Below are 8,191 nucleotides of genomic sequence, written 5' to 3'. Positions count from 1 at the left end.
AAACTTTGTGTTTATATTTCTTTTGATTTTTTTCAGGTAGGATTTTATGAGTAAGTCTATCACTGATCTACATATTTTGGTTCACTTTGAAACACACTGAATTTGAGAGTGAATTTCTTATGTACAGGGTAATCAATTAGGACACATATTTGGGTGTGTGGATCACAGCTCTAGTTCAGAATCAGCAAGAAATAAAGTTTTCAAGATGAGCAATGTCTTCCATGAGCTTTTTGAAAACATTTAATATATCAATTGTTCTGAAACTGCCACCACTGATGTGGAAAGAAGATTTTGTTAAATAATGTAACAGAATGTGATTTTAATGAGGGAAACAACAGTGTCCTTGTGACATAAGAAACAAAGGAAACTGAAGATTTTTGTTCTAACAACCACAAACAACCAAGGTTAAATACATTTTCTTCTGTTCTTTTTTTTCTTTTCACTTTTTATTTTGGAATAATTTCTTTTTTTTTTTTTAACAGAAGGCATCAATAATAATACAGCACAGGGAGCTTTCTTGAAACACTTATTTTTTTCCCACTAGTAATAACTTACATATGTAAGCACAATGCTAAAAACAGGATATTGACACAGATCATATTTCATCATTTTTCCATGCAGGCATTTACTTGTATATGTGTATAGAGAGAGTTTAACAAAATCTATAAACTCATGTAATCATCATCACATCATCCCTGCTTTTATGTTCTACAAAAAATATTATTACCAACAAATTTATTTCACTTTGAATTATGTGTTAAAGAAAGGCAAGATAAAGATTTAATTCTTTGCTTTCCAGTTTTGTGTTTTGAATTGGTTCATTTTAAGAAAAAATTAACACTTACTAATGGCAAATTATAGCCTATGCTGTGCTAAATGTGTTTTCTTATAATCCCAGTTAAAAATTTTGGTTTCCACTACACTGATGTAGAAATTTATAATACACCAGAAACTCTGTTATGAGCAATATTTTCTTTAATGAGAAAAATCACACAAGTATGTCTACTCAGAGAGTCACTTACTTTTTGCCTAACTCCTCATATCTTCTTCTTAGAGTTAAAATTGCTGACATTATTTTGGTTGAATCAGGCAGCTTCAAAAGGTAATTTGGTTCCACTGCAAACTTTTTTAAGGGTTCACCAGGATTGACCATTACATGCCCTTCTGAATAGAAATGATCCCCTTGTAGCTGCAAACAAATCAGGAATAATTTACCATTGATTAATAGGCTCATGTCCATCTTATTGAAACCATTTATTGAATTTGATCTCTGACAAGTTACCCAATATTTGTGAAATTTTATTATGGATTTAGTATACTACATTTTTGTTTTAACAGATAGGCTATCATTTTACAGTTGCAATTTTATTGGGCAACTATAAATTCAGTCAGGCATATTGACCAGAGAGTTGACACAAGACAGTTTCGCTTTTTGAATGAAGTTAAAAACACCAAAAATAAATTGCTTTCCATCAGGAGAAATAAACAGATAAATATTAACCAAAGTGACAAATTCAGGAATAGTTCATTTACACTTCAGTGATAGATAACCTACTATGTGATAGTTTTGGGATGTTTAGATTTTCCTTGGCCCTTGATACCACCTCACAGCTACTTTATAAAGTGAGATGTCTGCACAGAAACAGAAGCATCTGAACAATGATGAACTAGCTTGTAACATATTATTTTTGTAAAAGATGACATCTCCGGTTGTGCACAAAGGGTAAGTTTTATGAAGCTAAAAATACATATCACTTGTTTCCATATTACTTAACTTTAGCCCTTACTATTTATATTTATCTTGTCACAATCAAGTACATCACAAGGACTGAAGTGAAAACCTCATGTTCGAGCTGCAAAGAGCTCATTGCTGCACTGTGGTTCTGGACGCCTGGTAGTTGAAAACAATGTCTCTCTGGTGAGTGTTGTGGGCCTTTGGGTTTGCACACTGAAACAAAGAGCCTCAGGTGATAAATTGGTCACTTCTTGACATCTAAAGCTCATTTTTTTCATTAGTTATCACTGAAATGGCACTGAACCTTTTTATTGAACTTGAAAACCTTACTTTACAAAGCTCTGTGGTCAGTATCTGCTCGTACAACAGGGAAGTAGAATGTGTCCACAAAAATTGTACGATGCATCAGGACCGAAGTAGGATGAATAGAGATCAGTAAAAATCTGTCAATCTAGAGAACTCATCTTCCAACTTTTGTACTGAACTCACACTCAGTGAGGGTCAATTTACACACTGCCAAGCTGTCAATAAATAAGTAGGTAGGCAGATGATACATAGACAGACAGATACATTGACAGATTGGGAAGGATATATAAAATATAATTTTTTAAACAATTTGACATTCAGTAATTTGGGTAAAAGATATACATCAATCTGGGCCTCCCTGGTGGCACAAAGGGTTAAGCACCACACTATGAAGTATTTTGAAGAGTCTGCAGCACAAGTTCAATCCCTGGCGGCCAGAGAGCAACCCACATGGTGTGGCAGACCTCTTCTGTTTTGCCCACTGCTCCCCTCAGCAGTGTATTTCAGTCAGTCTGCCTGCTCTGTTCCCCACTCTGTCTCTGGTGAATCCACTCACCCCCCACACATCTGGCCTGTTCCTTAGCTATTGTATGCATAAATAAATAAATCTTTAAAAAAAAATAGATACATCAATCTTTGATACTACTTTTCCATGCATGTTCGATTTTGAAATTATGTGAAAAATTAAAACAAGCAAACGAAAACCAAAGTCACACTTCAAGTCCTTTTCTCTTATATACTACATCTAATAAGTCATTAAACATGGGTTATATATTTTGGAATATACATTATGGGTGCATGCACGTGTGTCTGTATCTCAATTATCATTTCTTATCACTTCCATTACTTTGAGACTCCAACTTTGACAAATCGAAAAAGCTGTATTCTCTTTGAATACTTTAATGTTTAAATATGTGCTATTAATTGTTCTATCACCAAGATAGAATTTCATTTTCATATTTGTCTAAGAGGTCTTGTGCTTCCTTGGAGTCTATAGCAAAAGTCTGTGGCCCAAGGTCACCTGGTGTCTGACAGCCCCTGGTCTGACTGTGAAGCTGGGGGAGCAGGAGACGTCCTTCTGTCCTGGGTCCATGTGGAAACTTTAAGGATTGAGAGTAACCTGAGCATATTGAATTCTTTTTCAGTCCTTAAGCTCTGTGTTTTCTGGCTTTTCCTCCCCCAGGGCTGTATCACACCATTTCTGCCCCACCCTGCAACTCCAAGTTTTAACCCTCATCTTCACTCCAACACAGGCCTTTTCACTCCCTGCTTGTTTATATCCAAAATACTCAGAATTCTAGATCCCAGCTTTCTTCTGTTCATAAATTTTTCATTTCTCAGATGAATATATTCTCAGATATAAATACCACTGATATCGTAATTTCAGGTTTTCAGGCCTAGGCTCCCAGCCAGGAATGGATCCCAAGCGGCCATGGCAGCTGAGTCCAAGCCATTAGCCCACCACCGGTTGTGTCTCACAAAGCCATAGCAGGAACTTGTTGACACTCAGGCAAGGGATCAAAAAGAGACAGATTTATTTAGAGAAAGAAAAAGTCTACTAAGGAGAAAAGGAAAAGATATAAAGTTGGTCTCCCAGGCCCTTGGACCAGGCCAGGGAGGGGCAAAAAGCCAGAGTCCAGTGAAGCCTCAGGCAATATACACCTTCTCTCCCTAATTATTCTTATGCTCCACCAGTGTCTTGGTGATTGGTTAGTTTCTGGGGGTCTCTCACTGCCTTATGTCTCTGTGCCCAGAACAAAGACTCTGTGTCTCAGCCCTTAACTTAGCATACTTTTCTTTATCCTTGTTCTGGAATGTCCTGTTGCACCTAGTCTTGGGGTTTCCCTTTGGAATTTGTTGTCCTTATCTCTGGAGCCTTCCTTAACTCTCCTGAAATCCCTGCCTGCAAGGACTTGAAGCTGTCCCTGAAGCTGCCCAATTATTCCTAACTTGCCCAAGCACTCACTACTATATGAGGATCATCTCCACTAATTTTCAGTGCAGACTAGGCCTTTTCATACACTGATGCTCATTTCCCTGTTTGTAAGAACTTATTTCATTTGCATTGTGTACTTAATATAGTGATTACTAAAACCATTTCTCCCTCTAGTTTTACTTATTTATTTATTTTAAAGACATTTACAGAAAGTATTTGTTTTTGTTTTGTTTTTTAAAGATTTATTTATTTATTTATACAAGCACTGGGTACAGTCAGAAGCGCGGGGAGGGTGAGAGAATTCACCAGAGCCAGAGCTGGGAGCAGAGCAGGCAGAAGGACTGAAGTACACTGCTGAGGGAAGCAGCAGGCGGCAGGAGAGGTCGGCGCGCCATGTGGGACCCTCCTCCCGTGGCCGGGGAGCAGCCAGGGATCGAACCGGTGCTATAGAGGCTGCGGGCAGCTTCGCAATCCAGCGCTCAACCGCTGCGCCACTGGGGAGGCCCTCCCTCTAGTTTTAGAACCATGAAAGGAGACAGCTCTTAGACTTGTACACATGTGCATCTCTGTACTTAAAGCTCAGTGCCTGACCAAGGGCGGAAAATTGCAATTTGGTGAATCAAGTAAATTCTCTTCATTTTTTTCCATTCAGTGGAAATTATGCATGTTCAAACTCTTTGTAACTATGTGACTAACACAGTTTAATAGTTTCCTGACTTTGTAGAACTGTATTTAACTATTAACTTGTCTTCTCAAAAGCATATTTTTTCTGTGATTTTGGAAATTTTATTTTCTAACCTTAACTGTTCATTCTTCCCATAGATACCACAATGAGACAGAGGGAAGACTGGTATTGTAAATAACCTATTGTGTATGTACATATAGTGACGAGTTCTACTTTGAAAGTTCTGGAAGATTGGAACATCTTAAAATTACTTAATACCTCTGTCCCAGTTTGGATAGTATTGTTTACTATTTCAGTCCCAATAATGTTCCTTCATATTCCTTATTTCTTTTGTATTATTCCCAATGTTACTAATATGATTTTTATTTTATTTTACTGTACATATAGTGAATTAAAATTAAAGAATCATACATGAAATTTATTGAATAAAGACATCAATCTCTAGGGGAGTAAATATTTCCCATAGTTTGAAGTCATCACAAGGGAGAATCTTAGATGTTCCTCTTTTTCTTTCCCATTCATTTATATGATCTTAGTAAATTGTCCTTTACAGGTACAATAGCCATCATTTTGGCACTCTTCAGCAGTTATGTGGTCATACATTATACATGTGCATTTATTACCAGTTTCAGAAACATCTTGAATTTCAAAACTACAAGAGAAAATAGTTTCCATTAACAGCTAAATTTGCTCTACATAACATCTGCATTTTATTTTATTTTTTTAAGATTTATTTATTTTTATACAAGAACTGGGATACAGGTCAGATGCACGGGAGGGTGAGAGGATTCACCGGACCGAGCAGGGAACAGAATAGACAGACTGATGAAATACACTGCTGAGGGGAGCAGCGGGCGAAACACGAGAGGTCTGCTTTGCCATGTGGGATTCTCCCTGGCTGGCTGGGATCGAACCCGCACTGCAGAGGCTGTGGACAGCTTCACAGTGCAGCGCTCAACCACTTGTGACACCAGGGAGGCCCAAAAAATTCGATATTTAATGGTAATTATCTTCCGTTTCCAATTCCTGGACATGAAAATGTTGATAATAAATGTACACATATAAAATAGGGTCAGATAATTGCTGAATATTGTCAAATTAATGGCTATTGTATTTGTAGGAAGAAAATATTTGAATCATAAAAATACATGAAAATAAGGTGAACATTTAAGATTTCACATGGTGATGACCTCAAATCAATGAATACTTTATTTACCTGAAATTGATATCATTATACATTGATGTCCATATATATTTCTTTAAAGATTTATTTATTCATGCATGCAAGAACTGCAGTACAGGCCAGTGGTGTGGGAGGTGAGAGGAGTCACCAGAGACAGAATGAGGAACAGAACAGGCAGACTGACTGATAAACATCACTGAGGGGAGCAGCAGGCAGTCAGGAAAGGGTCTGCTGCACCATGTGAATTTCTCCCTGGCAGCTCATGCTGCAGTGGCTCATGGGGATCCAGCTCATGCTGCAGTGGCTCCAGATATCTTCAAAGGTTGCATCTTAACCCCTGGCACCACCAGGAAGGCCTCATATATATTTTTAATTTTAGTTCATAATATCTAAGTAAAACTACATTAAAATTATATTAGTAGCATAGGAAATCATACAAAAACGTGAAAAAAATGTGAAGGAAAATTATTGAGATAGAAAGGTTAAATAAAACCCTCCATTTTGGGACAGAGGTATTGTATAAATCCTATTTTAAATTTTTAGCTCTAATAATTTCAAAGTAAATTGTCTCTGTAGTGCACATATATATATATATATATATATTGAAGGTTATGTACATCATCAGCCTTCCTTTGGCTCATTAGGTCATCTATGGGAAGAATGAATGATCATTTTGGAAGATAAAATTGCCTGAATGTCAAGAGATACATTTTGAGAAGAAAAGATAATGGTTAAACATGCTTCTAAAAGAGGCAGGAAATATATGAACTTTGTTCACCACACTTGGTTCAGTTTGAAAACACATTTTCTGCAGTGGAATGGGAAATATGAGCAGAATTTTCTTTATTCCCAAACAAGAAATTATCCTGCCATTGATCAGCCACTGAGTTCTAAGTTCTAGAGACATGGTTTCGCAAATCAAACATCTGTGTCTGCTTTCACGAGGCTTACAAACTATAGGGAGGATTGTCATAAGTAAACACATTAATAATACACAATGGAAATAAAATCAGTTCTTGGGTATGGAGGAGAGAGAGTTATTAGATCACAATAAAATCTGTCTATATGGAAAAGTTAGTGGAGACTTCCCTGATATATTTGTGGAGAAGTCTGAGAAATGAATAATTTTACTTTCAAAAATGCCTAGTGCTGGGCCTTCCCGGTGGCATAGTGGATTGAGTGCCACGCTGTGAAGCTGTCCGCAGCCTCTGCAGCACAGGTTCAATTCTCGGCCAGGCAGGGAAAAACTCACATGGCACAGCAGACCTCTCCTGCCTAGCCTGCTGTTCCCCTCAGCCATGTTTTCGGTCTATCTGCCTGTTCTGCTCCCCACTCTGACTCTGGTGAATTCTCTCACCCTCCCATGCCTCTGACTGTACCCCGTTCTTGTATAAATAAATAAATCTTTTTAAAAAAAAATCCCTAGGGATCTAGGAGGTAAGTGTATTTCAGAGATAAAAGCATCATGCAAGCAGCAAATGATCCTGGGTGGAGTGAATATCAGGGATTTGGGTGCTAGTGTTGGGGTAATAGAGAGTGACTGATACCTTTCTGGGGAGAAAGGAAGAAACAGAAAATACAAAGCTGGGGACTGTGAGTAAGACTTTGACATCTTCAGGTTACTGTCAATCCAACATGACCCAGGATAGAAAGATGGCCTCTACAAACACATCTTTCTTTTATATTATATATAAATGTACTTAAATCTCTATACTTAAGAAGCAAAATTTCTTTAAAATAGATTAGGCTAGATGAAATTTCTAGGTTTAGGATAAAGTCAATTAATAGAACACACTTAAACATTTAAGCAAATATTTCAGAAAAATCAAACTTGACAATTGTCAGTTTTGCAGGCCTGAGATTAAAGGATGCCTGAAAAAAGTAGCATCAAACTTTGACATATAGCTTTGCCCAAATCATTAAATGCCAAAATCATTAAAACATTATCATATTTTATATGTCTTCCTATATCATCTACCCATCCCTCCATCCATCCATCATTTGTCTAGCTACCTATCTATCATGTAAGCTTGGAAATGTGCAAATCACTTGACACTCACTGAATGATGGTTTATTATAAAAGTTAGAAGTTGAGTTTTCTATACTGACAGTTTTTATTGATCTGGCGATTCTTTTTTTTAAGATTTACTTATTTATGCACACAAGAGTCAGGTACAGGCCAGAGGTGCAGGGGGTTGGTGAGAGGATTCACCAGGGACAGAGGGAAACAGAACAGGCAGATCGATTGAAATATACTACTGAGGGGAGCAGCAGGCAAGTCAGGAGGGGTCTGAAGCATCATGTGGGTTGCTCCCTGGCTGGGGATCAAACTCATGCTGCAGTGGC

This window comes from Talpa occidentalis, unplaced genomic scaffold, assembly GCF_014898055.3.
Source record: "Talpa occidentalis isolate TD23 unplaced genomic scaffold, MPIMG_talOcc4v2.1 talOcc4.16, whole genome shotgun sequence".
Classification (NCBI taxonomy): domain Eukaryota; kingdom Metazoa; phylum Chordata; class Mammalia; order Eulipotyphla; family Talpidae; genus Talpa; species Talpa occidentalis.
Note: the sequence above shows the minus strand (reverse complement) of the source record.